This window comes from Marmota monax, unplaced genomic scaffold, assembly GCF_021218885.2.
Source record: "Marmota monax isolate L192 unplaced genomic scaffold, Marmota_monax_Labrador192_F-V1.1 WCK01_AAM20220418_F8-fsc00046, whole genome shotgun sequence".
Taxonomy (NCBI): Eukaryota; Metazoa; Chordata; class Mammalia; order Rodentia; family Sciuridae; genus Marmota; species Marmota monax.
The window spans coordinates 6700361-6727062 of record NW_026692486.1 but is presented as its reverse complement, the minus strand read 5'-3'; the positions used below and the strand labels follow the sequence as shown (position 1 = coordinate 6727062).

The 26702-nt window shown below is 34.5% G+C and overlaps 1 protein-coding gene across 34 annotated transcripts in view; it reads right to left on the bottom strand.

Moving 5' to 3' along the window:
* Nucleotides 1-26702, bottom strand: part of Adgrl2 (adhesion G protein-coupled receptor L2) — a 644234-nt gene that overhangs the window by 215918 nt on the left and 401614 nt on the right. For all 34 annotated transcript variants that reach the window (XM_058578970.1, XM_058578973.1, XM_058578972.1 and 31 more), the window contains one exon: nucleotides 7996-8037. The gene's annotated coding sequence lies outside the window, so the exon portion shown is untranslated. The remainder of the gene's footprint in view (nucleotides 1-7995; nucleotides 8038-26702) is intronic.

Here is a 26702-nt window from a genome sequence, read left to right as displayed (position 1 = left end):
TCTTCTATTGTGTCCGAGTAGTCTTCCTCTGTGTCCTCACCTCCTTTGTTTATGAGAATATCAATCATAGTGGATCAGGACCAACCCCCATGACCTCACTCAATTTAACTACACTCTTCAAAGACCCTGTCTTCAAATACATTTACGTTTTGAGGTTCTGCGGCTTAAGACATCAAGCAACATATGAATTCCGTGGACACAACTCAGCCCATATTCCCTAACCATAAATAAATCAAAACTGACCAAAACTAACATGCATGGCACATACTTGTAATCACAGCAACTTGGCAAGTTGAGTCAGGAGGATCACAAGGAGGCCATCAAAAAATTGCCCTAGCAATTTACTGAGGCTCTAAGCAACTTAGTGAGACTGTGTCTCAAAAAGTAAAACGGGCTGGGGATATACCTCAGTAGTGAAAGCACTGCTGGGTTAAATCTCCAATACCAAAAATAGAAAAAGGAAAAATTTTTATAATCTTCCCCTAAATTTCAGTCCCTTCCTTCTCCATTGAGGCCAGATGAAAGCTGAAGTATAAAGTAACTAGAAAATAATATTGCATCCAAGAAGGTCTTCTTGATGGAATCTCTATAGACAGCAGAAATTTAATTATCAAAATGCTGGTGCTTTGATCCTTGGCATAGAAATAATTTGGGGGCAATCCTTACTCTGAGCTGCCTCTGAGGACAGTGTGCATTCTGGTCAAGGCAGGTACTAACCCAGAAGTTCTTCCCAGTCCTTCCTCTTGTGATGGAAAAGGTTCTATATAACAGGTGTGACTCCTTCATTGCCATCTGTGAGTTTGGGCATGGAGGAAAACCATCACAGAAGTTAATTTTCTTTATATAACTATAGTTCTCAGGACCATTTTGGGTGTAAGTTACAGAAGTTCAAATCCAGCTTCAACAAAGGCAATTTATTGGTTCATAGACTTAGAAGTTGAATAATTGGAATGAAGGCTCAGAATTAGCTTTCCTCGAGATCTATCAACTCACATATTCTTCCTTTGCCTCAATCTGTCCCCTAATTCCGGTTTAAAAAATTACACACACAGATTATGATTAGTTTAGCTTTGGCCACTGTGAGACCCTGTTTCTAAACAAAATACAAAATAGGGCTGGGGATGGGATGTGGCTCAGTGGTTGAGTGTCCCCCCCAAAAAAAAATTACTGTGATAGTAATCAGGGGGCTGGAGTGAAGTCAGGATACAATTCCTTTCTGAAAATTTTTTAAAACACAAATGTGAAAATATTTAAAAGTCACTGAGATATTGGGGGGAAAATATACCACAAAAATAAAGCAGATTCTAATAGCTTATAATGTACTCATAATTTTGAACGTTTAGGTAAATGTTTTCTGTCTACAAAAATAGTAAAGTTTGAAAAAAGATTCTATTGTAACAGGCCTCAAAATACAAATATATATGGTTTAGGGTGGCGGGATGATTAGCTGTGCTGGGGATAGAATCCAGGGCCTTGTATCTGCTAGGTAAGTGCTCTGCCTCTGAGCTACATCCCTAGACCTTCTTATTTTAATTTAGTTTTTTAATTTTTGGTTCCGGGGATTAAACTCAGGGGTACTCGACCACAGGGCCACATCCCCAGCCCTATTTTGTATTTAATTAGAAACAGGGTCTCACTGAGTTGCTTAGCACCTCACCTCACCTTTGCTGAAGCTGGCTTTGAACCAGCTATTTTCCTGTTTTAGCAGTGGGAGCTGCTGTGATTACAGGTGTGTGCCACCGTGCCCAGCTTCTTATTTTATTTTTGAGACAGGGTCTTGCTAAATTGCCTAGGCTTCTGTTGTAGTTGCGATTCTCCTGCCTCAGCCTCTCGAGGTGGTTTTCAGGTGTATACCACTGAGCCGGCTATGTTTTACTATTTTTAAATGTGATATAGTATTTTGTTACTTGTTTGTAGCTTGGTAGATAAGTGTCATAATCAAAATCCATTTTTTTTTGTACCTAGGTTTAGTTTACAGGTTAAACTTGACTATATTATGAATTTCTAACTTTATTCCCAAGTATTTATGTTAATTAATATGAAATTTAATGCAAAAAGATATATCTAAATATAGTTTCATGTGCAACAAGGATTGAGAATTAAAAAAAAAAAGAAGAAGAAGAAAAAGGATAAATAAAAATGAAAGAATCCCAACATGTGAAATCCTTATGACTCTGATTCTTCTTTTTATCTTTTTTTCAGTTAATTATAGCTCCCCTTCAGTTAATTCTTGTCCCCTTTTGCCCCCAGTGTATCTCTGTGTTCTGACTGTGGGCTTACCCTGTGGGAATTCCTAGAGAGATGGGATAAAGCTGGAATCTCTGGAAAGGATTTTCTTTGGTTTCAAAAGGCACTACTGGGTACCAGTGAAAACTAAATTCTTTTGTTGTTACTTGTTTGTTTTATCTTGCTGGGGATCTAACCCAGGGCCTTGCACTGGCTAGGTAAGCACTTTAACACTGAGTTATAGCCCCAAACCCCTAAACTAAATTCTTACCTGGTAGTCTTGAGACCACTGAGATCATGTGAATGTAGGTAGGTTTGGTGTATACATGTATTTATTTACTGTAGTACTGGGTCTCCTGCATGCTAAGCAAGCACTTAATCACTGACATATATTCTGGCATTTATGATCACGATTTTTTTTTCTTCTTTAGTCACACACTTAAGATTTGTTATTTTATTTGCTTTCCTCTATGGGATGGGTGTGTTTTCAGATTGGGTATATGGACAATGGTTTATACATATTGTATCACAGAACTAAGTCCTAGGCTTTGTGACTTTCCCCCTTTGCCAGCGAGGACATCAAAGCCAAAATGCCCATTCAGTAAATGTCCTTAAGGTGAAAGAAGTTTTAGTGCTCTGCAGCATTTTGTGAGGAAAATGATATTATCCTACAAATCAATGTAGTAAAAACATTTTGTAAAATTCGACTTTCATTAAAGATAAAAACTGAAAACAAAATTAAAAAGAAAATTCCCTAAGCTGATAAAAGATATCTATTAAATTCCTGTTACTTCATTGCAAAATGTTCAAAGCATTTCCTTATAAAAATTAGGAAAAGAAAAAGTTATCCACCATCATTTCTATACAACATAGGAAAAGATGGGGAGAGAGAGAGAGAGAGAGAGAGAGAGGAAAGAAAGTACAAAGACTAGAAAAAAATAAGACTGATTATACAGAACATATGATTGCTTTTAAGAGAAATCCCATAGAAAATACAAATTAATTAGGCAAATTAAGAAGAAAATTTAGGGCTTAGGCTGAGATTGTAGTTCAGTGGTAGAGCATTTGCCTAGCATGTGTGAGGCACTGGGTTCAATTCTCAGCACCACATATGAACAATGTTAAGGCAGTAAAATACTATACAACAATGTAAACTAATGAATTAAAGATGTGCTGAGGGGGTTGAAACTTAAGATCCTAGGGATAATTAGGAAAAATCAAAGACAAATAAGTGCAAGTTTTATTTACATCTTGTTGTTGAAAAACATTTAAACCAAACAATTGTATATTTTGGGATACAAATATATGAGGTAAAATTATAAAAAAAAAAAAGAAAGGGATAGAAAAAATTCAGAATAATGTTTATCTCTGATTGAAGAGGGTTAAAGAATTATATAAGGGCACACAGAGGACTTAAGAGATCATCATAGTGTTGTTTTCTTTTTGAACTGTCAACACACAGATATTTGTGATTTATTTCTTATATATGTATTAGAAATTTTATCATCATCCTCCTCATCATTATTATTATTATTAGTGGTATTGATCCGAGGGGTGCTGTACCCAACTCTTTTTTGTTTTTTACTTTGAGATAGGATCTTGCTAAGTTACTTAGGGACTTACTAAATTGCTGAGGCTGGCCTCAAACTTGAAATCTTTCTGCCTTAGCCTCTGAGTCGCTAGGATTATAGGTATATGCCACCATGCCCTGCATAAATTTTATTTTATTTATTAATTTATTTATTATTTATTTATTTATTTTTGAGAGGGGGAGAGAGAGAGAGAGTTTTAATATTATTTTTTAGTTTTCGGTAGACACAACATCTTTGTTTGTATGTGGTGCTGAGGATCAAACCCAGGCTGCACGCATGCCAGGCGAGCTTGCTACCGCTTGAGCCACATCCCCAGCCCATAAATTTTATTTTTTAGCTATTAAATACTAAAAATTTTCAAGGAAATATTTTAACCCTAGAAATTATGTATTAGAATTAAATAACAGAACAGAAATGTCCTTTTATCAATTAAACAAGATTTTTATTTATTTGAACCAATATAAAATGCTAATAAATTATTTCAGAAGGCAAATTAGGATGTTGCTTAGGAAAGTTAGGAAGTTAAAATAAAATGGGCCAACCACTCATCAAAACATCCTGTGTTCGAAAGCAAAATGGCTACTAAACAGATAACATAATCCAATACTTTGACTAATAATATATTGGTGTATGCATGTGTTTATTTACCTCGTTTTCAACCCAGTGATGCTCTACCACTGAGATACAGTGCAGCCTTTTTTACTTTTGAGACAGAGTCTCACCAGGTTGCAGAGAATGGCTTCAAACTTGTGATCCTCTTGCCTCAGCTTCCTAATTCACGGTTGTGTACTTCCAGGCCTGGCTGTAGTCACCAGCTTTAAAACAGGGCTTTTTGTTGTTGTTTAAAAAACAACAATAAAAACAAACAAACAAAAACAGATAATCTAGTGGCAATAATCAGTGCACATACTGAACTCCCTCTTGTAAAAAGCCCATCAATTGTGTTTTGCTAATTAAGATGAATATTATTCCTGTGAAATGAACCAAAAACTTATATGAATTTGGAAATCCCCAAAGAGATCTATAATCTACAGAAATAATTGCATGCAATTTTAATTGAAGGTAAAGGAGATGACTGTTTTGTCTGCTTATTCTCAAAATCTTGGAAATTATCAACCAGTTGGCCAGTTAGCAATGCTTTATATTACTATCATCCGACCTATCATGGTAGCAAACAGTGGTGGAATTTTAAAAGATAAATGACAAAATGGCCATTGGCTATAGTTGACTACAGTGTGGAACTTTTGTTATTAATGAAAGAAGGTAATAAAATTGTATTAACATTCTCAAAAATAAAGTATATTAATGTTGGTTGAAAATTAGACTGTTCGCAGAAATGCACATTCAACCTTTGTTCACTAAACACATTCAGAATTAGAAATGAGAGGGAAGATCTATTTTGTTAAAATACAGATTAATAACTTGGTAAGCTTTTCTTTATTTTATTTTTGGTACCACGGATTGAACTCAGGTGCTTGCTAAATTGCTGAGGCTGGCCTTGAATTTGGGATCCTCCTGCCTTACCCTCCCAAACAAAGCCTTTTGGATTATAGGTGTGTACTACCATGCCTGGCTCTTTAATATTTGGCATTTACCACTAATCTTTTAGAAAAAATTGGAATGCTGAAGATTATTCTGTTTTAAAATTCAGTTTTAATAGATAAATGTCAATAAATCACATAGTTACATTTCAATTCACTTCACATAAAACTTAAAACTTTGGCTGCTTGCTTAAATTCACACTTACACATCAGAAAGAAAATAGTTCAAGTGACTGGATATTTTATTTACCTAATAATTTGTCACCTTACCTTGAATCATTCCTGGTTATTGATAAAGCGGCTCATTTTGTTTATTTCTTTCTAAAATGTCTTGATATATAAACTATATTGAAGATTTATAAAATATATGCAAAAACAGAAATTATGAACTAAAATGTTTGATTCCCCAATATTTCCCATTAAAAGTTTTACAATTTCCACATATAAATTGGTGCTTTATTTTGTCTGGACACAATTTGCAATCCTCTCTCATCCCCAATCAGGGGAGAAAACTCAGGTTGAATTTTTGGATGCATTTTAAAAATAGTAATATAGAATGACTCTATAAGTTCTTATTTATAAAATATAATTTGGATGAGACTTTCACTTAAGTAAATTTTACAAATGAATGAAATTTACTCCTTAACTCATTAATACTTTTTTATGCTGGTGACTCTAAATCTCTTACCATATTGTTTTATACAATGTAGAGTAAGTTTTTGTTTTTCCCTGTCTGTAGCCCATAGCCCTCTTTTTTTTAATTTTGAGACAGGGTCTTGCTAAATTGTCCAGACTGGTCTGGAACTTGTGATCCTCCCGCCTCAGCTTTCCAAGTAGCAGGATTACAGGAATGGGCCACAACAAATGTCTAATGATTTCACTTTTTTTTTTTTTTTTTTTTTTGCAGTGCTAGGGATTGAACCCAGGGCCTTGCACATGCTAGGAAAGTACTCTACCACTACACCTGGCCCAACTATTGTTTAAGATGGGCAAATTACACAGCATAGTTTAGATGGACATTTTCTGTTAGTCTTAAATAGGTCATCTAACTTAAAGTATAAATTAATTTTTAAAATTTCACCTTCCTACTTTAAACTTTTCTGTGTTAGATCCTTTTTTCTTGCAGAAAAAAAAATAAATAAAATGCCAAATTATAACATACTGAAAGCCAATGTGAATCCAAGTATCTAATTTCCACACTGATATACTTGAACTATAGATACACATTTTTAACCAGAATAAAACATTTTTTTTTAAATGACAGCTTTTTTTTTCTCCCTTTTAGTGCTTTTTTAAAAAAATATAATTTTTACCCAATTAATCTTCATATATATTTTTAGATCTTCCTGGAGGTAGAAGGTTTTTCTTTTTTCTTTTAATTATGTGAGATCATTTTGTTTATGCAGTGGGCACAAAGCAGTATTTCTCAATTTAAATATACATATCTAATAATAAGCATACTTTTTGAATAGTTGTTATTTAAATAATGCTTTTGTTCTGATTTAAAAATCATACATATTTATTATAGGAAATTCAGAAAATGAAGAATGAAGAAGATTCAACTACTGATATTCCCACTTTTTGGTGTGTCATTTGAGTTTTTTTTCTATGCTAACAATATAATACCAACTCTTTTTTCCCCTGTGTACACAAGCATACAACATATTATGTGTTTTGTTTGTTTGTTTGTTTGTTTGTTTTTTTTTGCTTTGCTTTTTCTCTAATATAACAGTTGGTGATGATTGGTTTATTGAAAAGTGATATTTTTCTACAGTGAGAAATTCCTGGGCTGGGGATGTAGGTCAGTGGTAGAGGGTTTGCCCAGCATGTCTGAGGCTCTGGATTCAATCTCCAAACCCTCCAAAAAAGAAATTCCTTCTTTTTATAGAAAGTACTTAAGAACCACTAGAGGCAGGGGGTGGGGTACTATTTCAGATACAGTAATAACTTGCTGAGAAATATTTTACATTGACCTTTTCTATTAAATAAGATTAGTTTTTATTATAATCTGGATTGTATAGAGCTTATGATCAAAACTAAAACTAAGTATTACCTTTTATGTCATCAAAACATAACATAGAGGCAACAAATTATGTGTATAAACAAAATCAGACAGTAGCTAACTTGCCTAGGAATTGTTATGATATATGCTTTTAGAAAATAGGCATTTTTAAGTTCACTGATGTGCAAAGCCCTGGTCAAACATAAATTACAATCAGTTTTTATGTAACAGTAAAAATTCCAAAGGACTCTTATCCACTCTCGACATGTATCACAGATATGCCTTCTCTTTCTTCTCACAGAATGTAAACCACATTTATTTCTATATCTGAATATATTTTAAAGTAAATTACTCCAGGAAACAAAATGTTGAATATACTATGTTTGCCTGAAATTCAATAGAGAAAGCAAAACCTTATATTCCCTTTGAAGAGCCTGCAGCATATTTGGTGAGGACTGTGGAATGTTTACAGGATTTGAATGCAGCATTCGTTTCTTTAAAAAAGTATAAGCTGCCTTATAATTATCAGATCATTCAATATATTTAGTAAATGATACTCTACTTATGTTATTCCAGTCCACTTTTTCCTGTTTGTTTTTGGTAGTATCAAATATAGAAAGAGCTCTTTACTTACCATTCTGGGAAAGATGAAATTTATCATTGTGCCATAAATACCCTGGAAAGCAAAGAAAATATTATTATTTATTATGCCTCCATCCACAGGGATCCTAACTGCCCAATGTAATGCTTCAGGAGCAAAACAAAAATGGAGTAAATCTATTGCAGAAAACACAAATCAGTGTCCTAAGAATTCTTGAACATGTATTACATGTCCTTGGACAGAGCTATCTTAGGATTAAACAATTGTTATGGTAAGTACTTTTGAATACAGAATAAAACATTTTATTTTCTGCAAAACAAATATTACAGGATTAAGAAAAAAATTGTCAGTGTTTTTTTCTTCATTACCCTTTCACCTAGTTGAGTTTTTCATTGATACATATAGGACAGCTACACCTAAAATTCTTTAAGGGAAAATGGGGGGACGTCTTAGTTTCCTGAAGTCAATATTAATGACCATTATATCACTTAAATATAAATAAATTTTTGTCTGGAATCTTGACCTGAAAATCAGAAGTAGGAGCTGGGAAACAAAATTTGAATTCCATGCTCCTCTTTTTCATAAGAAGAAACTATTTACTTTTTTTTTTCTGTTAAATACAAGGTTCTAATAATATCACATAAGAATTAGAATAAAATTGTTTTTTGAAAAGATATTGGCTCTTGAATTTATTGTGCTCTTTAAATTTTTAAATAAACATTTACTTTTATTTTTACTTATTAGTATAAAATAACTTTTATTTGTCTTAGTAGTTATAACATAAGGAGTCATTATAGGGTGTGTTATAAGACGTTGGTTATTTTCTGTCCTCTCCCCTTTTTTAAGTATCATAAACATAATCTAGAAAAAATACCCTGAGTTTATATCTGTTTGTCAAAACTACATAATGGCTACGTAAATTTTAGTAGATAACATATGTATAAAAGAGTTTTGCTTAGATTTTCCAGATAATGATGTTTCAGACCTTAAAAATATTTTTCTAGTAAGATAACCTTCAATAAAAATTATGTTCTAATGTATGTTTTAAGTCATTACTCTTAAAATGATAATATTATGTAAATAAAAACTAAAATTTCAAACTGCAACACTAGTGTTCACAAAGTTTTTAAACACTATTGGCTGGAAAGTAAAATTAGGATTTAAAGAGTGTCCTACTTAGATTTTTTTTCACAGAAAATATTTTATTATACACACTTACTGTTAAATAAACATTTGGATAGTAAAAAATATGGAAATCCAAAATCTGTAATGGTTCAAGAAAGCAGCTCTCTCTTATGAAAGTAGTTCTTTTAAGGAAATTATTATTTTGTATTTAATCACAAATATTCATATTTATTTCAAAATTTCGTATTATTAATTTTAGTGCAAGCTTTTAAAGGAAATAATTTAAATTTAGAAATATATTTGCTACTCATTTATAAAAATTATTAATAGAACTTTTGATATTACTGCTCATAGTTTCAACTGCTAAAAAAAAAAAAAAAAAAAAAAAAAAGCATTTTTAAGCAGCAGCTCCTGAAGAGGGCAGCACGTTCTAGATATTATTGAATTCTAAGCTCAAATGTGCCAGCTTTGGCTAAAATTTAGTATAGTTTTTTCCAAGAACTAGAGGGTCAAAATGGATATATTTTATAGATGTCTGCTCACACGATACAATAAACCAGCAGAAATCCCAGGCAGTTGCAGACCAAGGTCAAAACTGCATTTGATTATTAAAAGAGAACATTCAAATTAGACACCTAAAGCAATGCATTTAGAAAAAGAACAACAAAATACTAGTAAGGAGACTTTCCATGTGGAATGTGTTTTATCTTAATACTGTAGATAACTTTTCCTATTGGCAGTGCATTGACTGTCAAAACTACTAAAGGGGTTAGATTTAATTATCTCACTTCTTGCACATTTCATCTGAATTGCTATGGCAACATTCAGTTGCCTCAGCAGCAATGCATACTTTAATCAGATATTTCCTCCTCATTTTTCTATGAGCCAAAACTGTGTAGTCAAATTCACAACCAAGTCCTGATGAATCTGATAACACCCCTTACAACTGAATAGGTAACTTGCCTCAACCTACAGGTATAAATATTTTCAGAGAGGCTTATAACTATTAGACAAGTATAAGACTTGATTGGATATATGTTTGGACTCCTATCTCATTTGTTTTAATCCCCATACTTTGGTACTAGTGATGAAATCCAGGGCCTCAGGCATGTTAGGCAAGTGCTCTATCCCTCAGCTACATCCCCAGCATTTTTATTTTATTTTTTGAGACAGGGTCCCCCTAATTTGCTCAGGCAGTCCTTGAATTTGTGATCTTCTACCTTGGCTTCCCAAGTAGCTGGGATTAGAAGCATGTGCCACTATGCCTAGCTCATTATTATTTTTTTAATGTTATTTTTGCCACCATTCCATTTTTTAGAAGGTTTTTTTAAAAATTATTTGAAACACTTCAGCCAGTCACTATCATGCATCACCTGACCTCAATAGGAAAGTGACGAATATAGGAAACAGCCTCTCATGTTTAAATGTCAACCCTCTTCAACAAGTCTGTTGAATAATTTGCCTTTTATCTGAGCATACCTTGGACTGACAAAATTCTTTTCCTATTTCTTGAATACAGGTAAGAGAAAGAAGGAAGATAATTAAAAACAAAGCAAAATCTGATATAGGAGGAAAAATATAGAATATCAGAGTTAAATGGAGGGCTAAGCATGAACAAAATTTGATCAGCTTCAGTAATACAACAATTTTAATGAGAAGTGAAAGCATAATGCATTAAATTGTTGATGTCGTTTGGGTTATTATTAACCATCTACATTGTTGGATGAATCATCACTTTAGCATTTTGCAGAGGACTTGAAAAACTGGCATATAAGGAATTATTTATGTAAATGTATAAGGAGTATTGGAAGGATATTCATTTTTTTTTTCTTTTTTGGCACTGGGGATTGAACCTAGGGGTATGTTTAAGGACTGAGTCACATCCCCTTTTTGTGTTTATTTTGAGACAGGGTTTGGGGGTCTTGCTAAATTGCTAGGGCCTCCCTAAATTGCTGAGACTGGCTTTGAGTTTGCAATCCTTCTGTCTCAGCCTTCCAAGTTGCTGGGATTACAGGCATTTACCACTGTGCCCAGCTTAAAGGGTCATCCATTCTGATTTTTAGTGTTGGTTAATTACATTTTCATAAATGATTGAAATCTTTCAAATTATTACTATATTTTAATTTGGTATTGTATAATAAAATTTTAAAAATTTTGTAGCCAAGTGATCTAAGATGTTCCTAACAATTTTATTTTGTGCTAAGACTTATATTTAGATAACAAACATTTTGTCTTGAAGTTGTGATGCATCTCTGGCAAGAAGTTTTATATCAGTAGCTAAAAGTAATATTTTAGCATGTTTTTTTAGTCAGCACTTAGTAGTGTCTAGTAAAATTTCCATTAATGGAGGCACCAAAAAGATGCTTTCTGTAGCTGAATTTACCAATCTGATATCTCAAAAGCAATTTCTGTATTTTATGTATTACAGACGACTAAACATAGCAATCAAAACTTAATCAAGGGCTTGGGTTATAACTCAGTGGTAGAGCGCTTCCTAGCATGTGTGAGGCACTGGGTTCAATTCTCAGCACCATATATGAATAAATGAATAAAATAAAGGTTCATTAACACCTAAAAATATTTTTAAAAAAACTTAATCAAGTATAAAAATATTATTTAAAATACAAGTCATGAATATACACACACACATATATATTCCACCATGCCCAGCTAAATTTTACATATTTTTAACTTTAATTGAGCTCAGTATTAGTAGAAACTGTGTTCAAAATGTAGTTATTGCAAAACCAACTTCTCATTAATGATAAAGTTTGGAAGGTATATAACCTCAGGAGAAACTGATGGAATAAGATGTATTTAAATTAAAAGTGAAACCTATACCTTGAGAAGAAGCATTGAACCTATCTTCAAATGTTTGGGGAAAAAAAAAAAACAGAGAGAGTCTTAGAAAACTAAGGCAACTGATAGAAGTTCTAGAGAAGTGGATTCCAGCTCTCTGCAAAGAAACACTCAATTAGAATTGCTTAAATAATGACACAAGCCACAAAGCAGCAAGTTCCTGTGTGGGCATTTTGTATGAATATTTGCATATGAACTCTTTATTTTCTGTTGCTGGAGTCCAAGATGTGTTAGAGCCCCTCCACAAACTTAGATCTGGGAGGTAAAATGAGTCACTTCTTAATGAATTTTTTCAAATACCAAGTGCTTTCGGTCAGGACGAAAACTAGCAATGATCTGCAACAGCGTATTCAGCAGCAAGCTTGCAAATCCTACTCTGGAGAAACAGTCTAAATGAGAAAAACAAACAGTTCTTAGTGAAGAGTTATCTAAAACCTCCAAGGAGACATGTAAATCGGACCTAGTTGGCACTAGTTCAGGAGCTCAGTAGATGCCAGGGAGTGACAGGAGGTGAAGAATTCGTTCCCCTTTCAGTCTTTTTTTTTTTTAATACTTATTTTTAAGTTTTCGGCGGACACAACATCTTTGTATGTGGTGCTGAGGTTCGAACCCAGGCCGCACACATGCCAGGTGAGGGCTTGAGCCACATCCCCAACCCCCCCTTCCAGTCTTGATTGGCTCTTCCACCTAGGGCTGGGGTGCTGCCAGACAATGCACTGCCTGTGTTAGACTTGTTCTCTGGATGAAAGGGAGATTTCGGCAATATCCTCCAACTTTATTTATTTTTTATTTTTTAATTTTTTTAAGAGAGAGAAAGAGAGACATTTTTTGATATATATTTTTAGTTATCACAGACACATCTTTGTTTGTATGTGGTGCTGAGAATCGAACCCGGGCCGCATGCATGCCAGGCGAGCACGCTACCGCTTGAGCCACATCCCCAGCCCTATCCTCCAACTTTATATTCACTTAAGAAGTAATAATTGCTCAATTAAAAGTCCAAAATTTTTCGTCTGTATCCAGAGAAATTAAAAGTTGAAGAGAAAATTACACATGATGTGAATGCTCGTCTTCACCAAGATCACTGAATAATTTGTAACTAAGTTGAAGATTACAAATATAAAGAAATTCCTGATTCTTAAGTCAAAGCAATGAATACTATTCATGTAACATCAGATCCTGTAAAGTTTCAATTTATGTTATTTTGGAAATAGTGTTTTTATTTAGTTTGGTTTTGAAGTTTCCTTGTGTGACTCCACTTTGAAGGAGCCAGTGGGCTCACCAAAGTTCTTGCATAATCCTTAATCTTCTTTACTCTGGTGCTATTGCTTGGAGCATGAGATATTTGAAGAATGGCTGTTTACCAGCAGCATCTGTTTCTACCAAAAGATCTGAGGGGTGGTTTTGCAATAACCCGAAGAGTTTACTTTTACTTTTACCATTAAAGAATATGGAATGTTCCATACTTCCTTAAGAACTTTATCTTCTCTGCCCTTCCTGACCCTTTCAAATCAAACCTTTACATAACTTATGTTGGTGAAAATTCCTTTTGCTGAGGTTTTGCGAAGCAAATGGTCTTGAAACTTGTTTCCAAAATGCTCACCCACAAAAGCTTTTACTAGCCAATCCCATTTGGTTGGCTATGTTCTAACAGAGTCTCTGGTGAACACAAACATTACCTATAGAGAAACAGAAACTTCCATGGCACCCCGCAGAAACGTTTGATCCCAAAGATGCTATTACTAAACCAAAGTGTCACTGCACATTCATGACTGCTTCCTCATGTCCTGAATAACAGCAGGAGGAAGAGCTGCATTTGTGCAATGGTCTTCCCATGTGTGTAAACCTGGTCCCCAACCTGAGATCAAAGACCATCTTCGATCAACAGGTATTTATTTAGTGCCTACCATGTCTAAAACCCAAGGAATTGGAAAAGGACAAATGGGAGTTATTTTTAATGATAGTATTTGTTGAATGAATAAAAACAGACATTTGCTGGCCTATTAAAGATACTTATGATCCTCTATAGGAGGTAAAATAAACATGAAAAAAAATTAAAGCATGATATTTCTTTGTTTTGTCCCTATCGATTGAAAGATTTAATCTGTTTCACACCACAAATATATTTCATCAGTATTATTTCATTTAAGTAGTTTTAACAAAAAGCACCTTTTTTGTGGTTTAATCTAACATAGCCCTCTCTACCTACACATCTACCCACTTGTACATTCTGCCTGTGAAATGTAAGATAACTCTATTTATGTTTTGTGGCTCTGATTATGAGCTGACCAAAAGTACAAAAATTCTGCTTTTTTATTTGTACTGTGGCCAATGCAACAGTGTCTGATAAATAATAATAAGCATTCAGAAAACTTTTATTGGATGAATAATGAATGAACAACAAAAAGTATGAAATGGTGTTGATGCAATTCAAGAAGTTTTCAGCAAGAATGGTGTCATTTATCACAGGAGAAAAAGAACAAGGTGTTTCTTGATCTGGGTTTTGTGACATACTCCTGTAATCCCAGTGGCTTGGTAGGCTGAGGCAGGAGGATCACAAGTTCAAAGCCAGCCTCAGCAATTTAGCGAGGCCCTAAGGAATTTAATGAGATCCTGTCTCAAATTTAAAAAGGACTGAGAATAAATGTCAGTGGTTAAGCAGCATCTCTGGGTTCAATCCCCAGTATGGAGGTAGGGCTGTGTGAGTTCAGTCATTTGAAATGGTCTTAATTTCATGGAAGATCTGAAACTTTTTATTAGTCTTCAAAGGAGGAGATTTAAAGAGTTAGTGGGAAGGAAATAGGGTATTTTCATCATAGTTAAGAGCATAAATAGAGGAATTGCTTTGGATGCAGAAAAATTAGTGAAAAGATGTAATTCTGCAGTGCTCAGGATGGGATTCAAGGCCTTGTGCATATTAGGCAGGCCCTCTATAATTATGCTATGCCCAGCCCAACTGTTCCTGATGACACTGTATATTGTGTGGGAAGTTAGTGGTTTTGTTTAGTTTAGATTAATGAATATTGTAAAGAAGAACTTCTCAAACTTTAATTTACAAACCTGGGGATCTTGTTAGAATGAAGATTCTAATTAACTAGATCTGCATTGAAGTTTTTGATATCTTTTAACAAGTTCAAGGTAATGTTTGTACTTATGCCATATGCCATATTCCAACTGCAAGACTGAAGAGGATTCTTAAAACTAGACAGAATTATTTGGGCTTGATGCAGCAGGCATTAGAGAACTAGGCTATGTTGCCTAGTAGTTATGGCGTGGTGATGCGGACTGCAGTTAGGGAGATGTTGACCTCAAAAATGCTGAAGAAGAGAATGTGAATATAAGAAAGGAGGCAGTCTATACTTCTTCTGCATATTTCATAGATTTGGTGCTCAATTACCTTTTCTGTTTGTTTGTTTGTTTTTCTTTAGGCAGGACTAGGGATTGTATCAGGGGCGCACTACAAATGAGCTACATCTCAATCTTTTTATTTTTTTAATTTTGAAACAGGGTTTTGCTAAATTGCCCAGGCTAGCCTTGAATTTGCAATGCTCCTGCCTCAGCCTTTCTTTGCTGGGATTACAGGTGTGCACCACTGCATTCAGCTCAATTACTTGTTGATTGATTAGTCTGTGGGGATATGGTCATATCAAAAGCAGTTTCTCAGTGAAATAATTTGGACCCAGTGACTTTTTGGAAACAAGTCCAGTTTAAGTAAAGCACATTGTGAATCCATGAATGTTCTTTCCCTCTTCTCTGGAAAACTGTATACATTCCTAAAAAGGAAATATTTGCTCCTCTGTTCTAATTGTAATTATGCCCTCATATGTATCTCTCAAACTCTGTGCTTATTATATTGTAATGATAATAATATAATTAGGAATAGTAAAACAACTAGTGTTTTGAGTGCTTATTAGTTGTCAGGAAAATTGCTAAGAATTTTTATAATTAAATCCTATAACAATGCTGTGAGGAATACTACTATCATCCCCATTTATACAGATGAATTTAAGCAAAAAGTACTTGTGGGCCCTAATTATGTGTTGGGTACATATCAGTACATTAGGTACATATAAGATGGTTTATTCAAGGAATGATCAAAATGTGTTCTACAAAATCACTAGATTTCTTATTGCAGCTTCTATTTTTGCTTGATTTTTCTACTGTTCCTGATCTCCAATAATTATAATATTAGCTAGCAATTAGTGTTTCCTTATGTCCCAGGTACTACTTTAAGCAATTGAAATGTCTCACTTAATGCTCATAGTAATTCTATAATTTGGGTGCTATTATTATCTCTTTTACATATGAAGAACAAACAGATTAAATAATTTGCTTCCTCCCAAAGCTATAAAGCAGAAAAGTTAGATTTTGAACCCATTGCATTGTATTACTGATCTTAGACTAATTAGTCTTCAGCAATGTGGAATTCTGAGTGTTTATTTTCTTTTGGATGGGAATTACTGGGGATTGAACCCATTGCCTTGCACATGCTAGTCAAGCACTCTAACACTGCACTACACCCCCAGCCCACTTTCTATTATTTAGAGACACAGTTTCGCTAAGTTGACCAGACTGGCTCCTAGGCCCACCTGCCTCAGCCTCCTGAGTAGCTGGGATGACAGGTGAGCACCACCATGCCTCGCCTGAGGGTTTTCTTAAATAAACACTATAAATTTCTCCAACCCATAATATTTGTGAAGGTCAACTTTTCTCATGTTAAGAAAGTGTTCATGAAGTCCAAGAAGGATTATTATTATTTCTGGATTTCTATCAGCACACTGCCACAATATTTAGTCACGGGGTAAAATCTTTTCTATGATAGGCCAGCCAGATAACCCTGGCCCCCTTCACTCTCACCAGTTACATTCCAAATCCATCCTACTACAACTCAATTCTATAATAAAATAAAGAGTATTCTCTCACAAATATTCAAAGGCATATTCAAAAGATAGTCTCCTCCAAACATGATTGTCTACCTATATGGAAGAATAGTCAACCTCTGAAATACCTTGCTAGTAATCGGAGTCACAATGACAACCTTCCAGATATTTCAGGTGTTTGGTTTAATGGAAATTATTACTTAATTGACCAACTAAATAGCTATTAAAGACAAGAATTGACTTAAAAGTTCACAACCGACAGAGAGTCTATTATTTGCCATGTTATTTGCTTTTGTTTCTGTGTTTTGAAATGGCATCTTGCTATGCTGCCCAGGCTGCCCCGGAACTCCTGTGCTTAAGATCTTCCTGCTTCAGTCTCCTGAGTAGCTGGGACTAGAAGCATATGCCACCTCACCTGGTTCTTTCCTGTTATTGAAAATAGTTGCACTTTAGCAATAAAAGTAAATACAAGATGCTACCTGTTCACATTATTATTTCTACTAAGTTTTCTGCCTTTAGGGAAGTGTCAATTTTCTGTTTAGATAATATTCATTGCTATTTTAATATCTATTGTAGATATTCAGCCTCTTCTTCTTGAAGGAAATATATGAAAAGGCCTTTAAAATAAGATAAGATGAAACAGAAAACATTACTACAACCATCAATACCAAACCTCTGAGAGTTCATAATTATTTAAATAGGAATTACCACAAAGTATAAGGACTTTTTAAAAAAAAACACTTATTATAACCCTTTATTTTAAAAAAAAGTTCTTTCTGCATTCTATACTTTTTATGTCTTGGACTATTCTGGCTTCTATAAGGAAATACCATCAAATGGGTATCTTATAGTCAATACATATTTGTTTCTTACATTCTGAAGACTAAGAAGTCTAAGAGAAAGGACCTGCAGATTCAGTGTCTGGGAGGGCCCACTTCCTCATGGACAAAGCTTTTCTCTCACTAACCTCACATGGTAGAAAGTGCAAGGGATCTCTCTTTATAAAATGGCTAATCTCATTTATTAGGGCTTCACTTTCATGATGTCACCTACCAAAAGTCCCAAAACTTAATATTTTCATGTCAGAGGTAAGGATTCAATATGTGAATTTTGGGAGGACATACACAATTGGACCATAGCAGACTTCATTATAAAAATGAATAATGTGCAATAGGAAAAAGTTCTCTGTAAGTTAACCTAATTTTTTTTTAGTAAAATGAAGGCATTTCGTGGAAAATAGCAAATTTGAAAATATTTAAAATTTTTATTTTGAAATAATCTCAAATTACAAAAAATAATACAACTACAGTCTAAATAACATTTTTCATGAATTAGAGTGATTTTTTTGACATGGTACCCATTATTCCTAAATACTTGAACAAACAGGGACATTTTCCTTTATAACTGAAGCATAACTACAAATATCAGAAAATTAGCATTGATACAACATTATCATATTGTCCTCAGGTCCCATTCAAATTTTTCCACTTGTCCCAGAGATTCTTTATAGCAAAAGAATCCAGTCTAGCATTGTATAGACTTATCACACATCTTTAGTCTTTCAATCTAGAATATTTCCTTAGTTTTTCCATATTTTTCATGACTCTAACACCTTTGAAGATTAGGAGTTATTTGTAAGATGCTCCTTCTTTTTTTTTAGCTGTAGATGGACACAATGCCTTTATTTTATTTATTTATGTCTATGTGGTGCTGAGGATCGAACTCAGGGCCTTGCACACACAAGGCAGGCGCTCTGCCACTGAGCCACAACCTCAGCCCCATGATGCTTCTTCTTTCTAGGTTTTTCTCTGGCATTCTCATTATTAGACTCAGGTTATTTATTTTTGGTAGAAAAATTGCAAAAATGATTCATTGAATTGCATTCTATCAAGTGAAACATTGCTTCTGATGTCAATGTTGATTAAGGTAATCACTGTAAAATAGCTTTTTTTTTTTTTCCATCTTTTTAAAAGTATTTGGGGGCAAGTTCATTAACTTTATATTTATTTCTTTTTTTAAAAAATGCTTCTTTTTTAGTTGTAGTTGGACACAATACCTTTATTTCACTTATTTATTTTTATGTGGTGCTGAGGATCAAAACCAGGGTCTCCCACTTTTGAGGCAAGCGTTCTACTGCTGAGCCGCAACCCCAGACCATTTTATATTAATTTCCTTATATCTGTTTGGACATATGGATATCTATTTTATTCAATGGGCTATAATCTGCCATTCTGGAACAACCCATCTAAATGTCTGAATACCTACCCCAAGGTGCCCTGAGACTGAAGAAAGAGAAGTAGTTGGATTTAGAATAGTACAGAGTGAAATTTATTGAAGACTTATTGACAAACGCTTAGGCAGCAGCAATACCAAGTGGATCTCCAACAGTTGGGTCAGCAGTAGGGACATACATATTGGTTAGAACAAAAGTGACTCCACCCAGCCTGAATATACCTGATTTATCATAATCTAATATCAAAGAGTAAGGAGCATTCCAGTTGCCACAGTATGGTAGTAAAGCTTCATAATGGTTTTATGTATTTATAATATTCCAGGAAACTGCAGGAGAAACCAATACAGGTTTCTCTAAATCAAACATGGTGGTTATGACTCAAGATGGCTGCAGTTTCATCAAGCTGAATCTATACGTCTGTTGTTAGAATTATTATCCACTTCGATCTTCAGATTGTTTAGATATGATCATGGTGGTCTTCTTAAATCTGACTTTTTTTTGACATGCCCTGGCATTGATTGAGTACTTCTCTACTTTAGCAAAATAAGATATTCCTGATGTACTTTATAATTTTTATGTCCAAGCCTTGGTATTACTGATGTCTTCAAGGAGTCCCAGTTTCTTTTGTTGAGAATGATATTTAGATACCAAGATCTGGTGTCCATTGTCTTAAGGGTGTTCTCAGGGTACAGAAACAAGGAAAAAGGGAGAGAGAGAGAGAGAGAGAGAGAGAGAGAGAGAGAGAGAGAGAGAGAGGTAGATTGTGTTTTAGTCAACTTTTTCTCTGCTGTGACCAAAGACCTGACAAGAACAATTTTAGGTGAGGAAAAGTTTATCTGGGGGTTCATGGTTTCAGAAGTATCAGTCCATCCGTGGCTGACAGTTGCTTGGGGATCCAAGTGAACCAAAATATCATGGTGGAAGGGTGTGGTAGAGGAAAGCAGTTGGAAACATGGCACCAGGAAGCAGAAAGACTCTATTTGCAAAATACAAAATATATATCCCATGCCGGGCATGGTAATATACATCTATAATCTCAGCAGCTTGGAAAGCTAAGGCAGGAGGATCCCAAGTTCAAAGCCAGCCTCAGCTACTTAGCCAGGCACTTAGCAACTCAGGGAGACCCTGTCTCTAAATAAAATACAAAAAAGGGCTGGGGATGTGGATCAGTGGTTAAACACCCTGGGTTCAATCCCTAGTCAAAAAAAAAAAAAAAAATATATATATATATATATATATATATATATATATATATATATATATATATATATATATATATCTATCTCCCCAAAGGCAGTCCCCCAGGGACTCATCTTCTCCAGCCACTCATTACCAGTCTGAAGTTACCCCTCAGTTAATCCCTATCAGGGGATTAATGCACTGATTAGGTTAGGGCTCTCATAACCCAATCATTTCACCACTAAGCCTTCTTGCATTATGTTCCACATAAGCTTTTGAGGGATGCCTTATATCTAAACCATAACAGATAGATAGATTTATCTTTCTTTCTACATATTACTATCTATCTATTTATCTATATCTATCTATATATGTATATCCATATATATCTATATATGGATATACATATATATTTATGAAACCCTGATACCTCCATTTGTAAACTAGTATCACAAAGGTCCACAGGGACTCTATTTTCATATATGTAATTATTTTCTCTGAAAATGAAAAATCTGTCTTCCATTGTCTTTAATATATTTACTTATTTGATCAATTGCTTATATTTAACCACTATCCTATTGCTACTCAACTCTCCCATCCCCATTCAGATGCACTGCCAAGTCTCTCCTCTCCCATGCACCCATGGATGCCTATCTCACTTGTCTATACCTCATGGTCTGAGACTAAATTGGTCAGGAAAGAAAATGAAGAAAAAAAAATAGAAAAGAAGGGAAAGGGGAAAGGAAAATGAAAAAGAAGACAATAAGAATATGAGACACTTTTGAAATAGCTTACTTGTCCTCTTCATGGATTCTAATGCTATTGCATATCACATACTTAATATTGTTTTTGAGAAACTAAAAACAAAATAACTCTAACTAACTGGAGTTTACATGTTTGACCAATATTAATTGAGTGCCTATTCTGTGGCAGTATAATAAATTTTAGTAAAAACCCAATTAACTTCAGTTCTCAATTGATCAATATATTTTACTTACTTACAGGCTTTTCAGGGAAATTGGCCAATTATAAGAAACCACATTCAGATTGAAGATTTATTCAAAACAGGGTCAGTCATGAAGTCAGTATGGATTTTACTCTAATTCTTATGACTTGTACATTACACTATATAATGAGAAATGATAGAACTATGAACCTAAGAAAGAATATGAAACTCAATCACAATTGAAATATGGCCATGATAGCTACAGACATTTTAGAAACCTTTACAACAAATATAGTTTCATTTAATTAACCATAGAATTATATTCTCCAAACATCTTATTTGTAGCTTATTTGTTTAACAATATTTATCAAGTATCTATATATTTTAAGTAATAACCAAGAAAATAAAAATCTATTCAAACAAAGTTCCTATTCTGATGGGGCTTATCATCTCATAAGGGGAAAAAAGACAATAAGTAGGCAATATAGCATAAGCCAGGTTATTGAAAGTGCTAAGAAGTAAAATGAAGAGTGTATGGGTGTGTTGGGCAGGGGGACAGTGTGAACAAATGGGGGTAATGATATGAATGTAGTTTTAAGATTGTTTAATTTTTTTCTTCTCATCAGTTTATCATTTATCCTTGAGAGTTTCTTTCTCAGGATAAGAAATTATTATCCACATATTTCTTTGCTGTTTTTCTTTAATATGTTTGAGTTAAATTTGAAGTGAACTCCTAGCTGTCTAAACCATTTTGTAAAGACTGGAAAGAGATCAATCAAACTAGCAAATTGGCGAAGGGCAGATGGGAAAGAAAAGGTTAGTTAGGGGAAGTAGTTGGAATGGATTTTAAATTAAAAGAGAAACTTTCTTTTATTGCTTGGTTTTTATTTTTTATTTTTTAATTTTTTATTGTTGGCTGTTCAAAACATTACATAGTTCTTGATATATCATATTTCACAATTTGATTCAAGTGGGTTATGAGCTCCCATTTTTACCCCATATACAGATTGCAGAATCACATCAGTTACACATCCATTGATTTACATATTGCCGTACTAGTGTCTGTTGTGTTCTGCTGCCTTTCCTATCCTCTACTATCCCCCCTCCCCTCCCCTCCCCTCCCCTCCCCTCTTCTCTCTCTGCCCCCTCTACTGACATTCGTTTGTCCCCCTTATATTATTTTTCCCCTTCCCCTCACTTCCTCTTGTATGTACTTTTGTATAACCCTGAGGGTCTCCTTCCATTTCCATGCACTTTCCCTTCTCTCTCCCTTTCCCTCCCACCTCTCATCCCTGTTTAATGTTAATCTTCTTCTCATGCTCTTCGACCCTACTCTGTTCTTAGTTACTCTCCTTATATCAAAGAAGACATTTGGCATTTGTTTTTTAGGGATTGGCTAGCTTCACTTAGCATTATCTGCTCTAATGCCATCCATTTCCCTGTAAATTCTATGATTTTGTCATTTTTTAATGCAGAGTAATACTCCATTGTGTATAAATGCCACATTTTATTTATCCATTCATCCATTGAAGGGCATCTAGGTTGGTTCCACAGTCTAGCTATTGTGAATTGTGCTGCTATGAACATCAATGTAGCAGTGTCCCTGTAGCATGCTCTTTTTAGGTCTTTAGGGAATAGACCGAGAAGGGGAATAGCTGGGTCAAATGGTGGCTCCATTCCCAGCTTTCCAAGAAATCTCCATACTGCTTTCCAAATTGGCTGCACCAATTTGCAGTCCCACCAGCAATGTACAAGTGTACCCTTTTCCCCACATCCTTGCCAGCACTTGTTGTTGTTTGACTTCATAATGGCTGCCAATCTAACTGGAGTGAGATGGTATCTTAGGGTGGTTTTGATTTGCATTTCTCTGACTGCTAGAGATGGTGAGCATTTTTTCATGTGCTTGTTGATTGATTGTATGTCCTCCTCTGAGAAGTGTCTGTTGAGGTCCTTGGCCCATTTGTTGATTGGGTTGTTTGTTCTCTTATTGTCTAATTTTTTGAGTTCTTTGTATACTCTGGATATTAGGGCTCTATCTGAAGTGTGAGGAGTAAAGATTTGTTCCCAGGATGTAGGCTCTCTATTTACCTCTCTTATTGTATCTTTTGCTGAGAAAAAACTTTTTAGTTTGAGTAAGTCCCATTTGTTGATTCTAGTTATTAACTTTTGTGCTATGGGTGTCCTATTGAGGAATTTGGAGCCCGACCCCACAGTATGTAGATCGTAGCCAACTTTTTCTTCTATCAGACGGCGTGTCTCTGATTTGATATCAAGCTCCTTGATCCATTTTGAATTAACTTTTGTGCATGGTGAGAGAAAGGGATTCAGTTTCATTTTGTTGCATATGGATTTCCAGTTTTCCCAGCACCATTTGTTGAAGATGCTATCCTTCCTCCATTGCATGCTTTTAGCCCCTTTATCAAATATAAGTTAGTTGTAGTTTTGTGGATTGGTTTCTGTGTCCTCTATTCTGTACCATTGGTCCAACCGCCTGTTTTGGTACCAGTACCATGCTGTTTTTGTTACTATTGCTCTGTAGTATAGTTTGAAATCTGGTATCGCTGTACCGCCTGATTCACACTTCTTGCTTAGCATTGTTTTTGCTATTCTGGGTCTTTTATTTTTCCATATGAATTTCATGATTGCTTTCTCTATTTCTACAAGAAATGCCGTTGGGATTTTGATTGGCATTGCATTAAACCTATAGAGAACTTTTGGTAATATTGCCATTTTGATGATGTTAGTTCTGCCTATCCATGAACAGGGTATATTTTTCCATCTTCTAAGATCTTCTTCTATTTCTCTCTTTAGGGTTCTGTAGTTTTCATTGTATAAGTCTTTCACCTCTTTTGTTAGGTTGATTCCCAAGTATTTTATTTTTTTTGAAGATATTGTGAATGGAGTGGTTGTCCTCATTTCCATTTCAGAGGATTTGTCGCTGATATACAGGAATGCCTTTGATTTATGCGTGTTGATTTTATATCCTGCCACTTTGCTGAATTCATTTATTAGCTCTAATAGTTTCTTTGTAGACCCTTTTGGGTCTGCTAGGTATAGAATCATGTCATCTGCAAATAGTGATAATTTAAGTTCTTCTTTTCCTATTTTGATGCCTTTAATTTCTTTCGTCTGTCTAATTGCTCTGGCCAGTGTTTCGAGAACTATGTTGAACAGAAGTGGTGAGAGAGGGCATCCCTGTCTTGTTCCAGATTTTAGAGGGAATGCCTTCAATTTTTCTCCATTCAGAATGATGCTAGCCTGAGGCTTAGCATAGATTGCTTTTACAATATTGAGGTATGTTCCTGTTATCCCTAGTTTTTCTAGAGTTTTGAACATAAAGGGATGCTGTAGTTTGTCGAATGCTTTTTCCGCATCTATCGAGATGATCATATGGTTCTTATTTTTAAGTCTATTGATGTGGTGAATAACATTTATTGATTTCCATATATTGAACCAGCCTTGCATCCCAGGGATGAATCCTACTTGATCATGGTGCACAATTTTTTTGATATGTTTTTGTATCCGAGTGGCCAGAATTTTATTGAGGATTTTTGCATCTAGGTTCATTAGAGATATTGGTCTGTAGTTTTCTTTCTTTGAAGTGTCTTTGTCTGGTTTAGGTATCAGGGTGATGTTGGCCTCATAGAATGAATTTGGAAGTTCTCCCTCTTTTTCTATTTCCCGATGTAGCTTGAAAAGTATTGGTATTAGTTCCTCTTTAAAGGTTTTGTAAAACTCTGCTGTATACCCATCCGGTCCTGGGCTTTTCTTAGTTGGTAGTCTTTTGATGGTTTCTTCTATTTCCTCCATTGATATTGGTCTGTTTAGGTTGTCTATATCCTCCTGACTCAATCTGGGCAGATCATATGACTTAAGAAACTTATCTATGCCTTCACTATCTTCTAATTTATTGGAGTATAAGGATTCAAAATAATTTTTGATTATCTTCTGTATTTCTGAAGTGTCTGTTGTGATATTGCCTCTTTCATCCCGTATGTTAGTAATTTGAGTTCTCTCTCTTCTTCTCTTCGCTAGCATGGCTAAGGGTCTGTCGATTTTGTTTATTTTTTCAAAGAACCAACTTTTAATTTTGTCAATTTTTTTCAATTGTTTCTTTTGTTTCGATTTCATTAATTTCAGCTCTGATTTTCATTATTTCTTGCCTTCTACTTCTTTTGCTGTTGTTTTGCTCTTCTTTTTCTAGGATTTTGAGATGAAGTATGAGATCATTTATTTGTTGGTGTTTTCTTTTTTTAAGGAATGAACTCCAAGCAATGAATTTTCCTCTTAGAACTGCTTTCAATGTGTCCCATAGATTCCGATATGTTGTGTCTGTGTTTTCATTAATCTCTAAGAATTTTTTAATTTCTTCCTTGATGTCCTCTATAACCCATTGATCATTCAGTAACCTATTGTTCATTCTCCAAGTGATGTATTCTTTTTCCTTCCTTCTTTTATCGTTGATTTTCAGTTCCATTCCATTATGATCAGATAGGATGCATGGTATTATCTCTACTCCTTTATATTGTCTAAGAGTTTCCCTGTGACATAATATATGATCTATTTTTGAGAAGGATCCATGTGCTGCTGAGAAAAAAGTGTAACTGCTTGTTGTTGGGTGGTATATTCTATATATGTCAATTAAGTCTAGGTTATTAATTGTGTTATTGAGTTCTATAGTTTCCTTATTCAACTTTTGTTTGGAAGATCTGTCCAGTGGTGATAGAGGTGTGTTGAAGTCTCCCATGATTATTGTATGGTGGTCTATTAGACTCTTGAACTTGAGAAGAGTTTGTTTGATGAACATAGCTGCACCATTGTTTGGGGCATATATATTTATGATTGTTATGTCTTGTTGGTGTATGGTTCCCTTGAGCAGTATGTAGTGTCCCTCTTTATCCCTTTTGATTAACTTTGGCTTGAAATCTATTTTATTTGATATGAGTATGGACACTCCTGCTTGTTTCCGAAGTCCATATGAGTGATATGATTTTTCCCAACCTTTCACCTTCAGCCTATGTATGTCTTTTCCTATCAAATGCGTCTCCTGTAGGCAGCATATTGTTGGGTCTTGTTTTGTGATCCATTCTACTAGCCTGTGTCTCTTGATTGGTGAGTTTAAGCCATTAACATTTAGGGTTATTATTGAGATATGGGTTGTTCTTCCAGCCATATTTGTTTATTTATGTTACTAAACATGGTTTGTTTTCCTCTTTGATTATTTTCCCCCCTTTAGTGTCCTACCTCCCACTGTTGGTTTTCATTGTTATTTTCCATTTCCTCTTCCTGTAATGTTTTGCCAAGGATGTTTTGAAGAGATGGTTTTCTAGCTGCAAATTCTTTTAACTTTTGTTTATCGTGGAAGGTTTTAATTTCATCTTCCATCCTGAAGCTTAATTTCGCTGGAAACACAATTCTTGGTTGGAACCCATTTTCTTTCAGTGTTTGAAATATGTTATTCCAGGATCTTCTAGCTTTCAGAGTCTGTGTTGAAAGATCAGCTGTTATCCTGATTGGC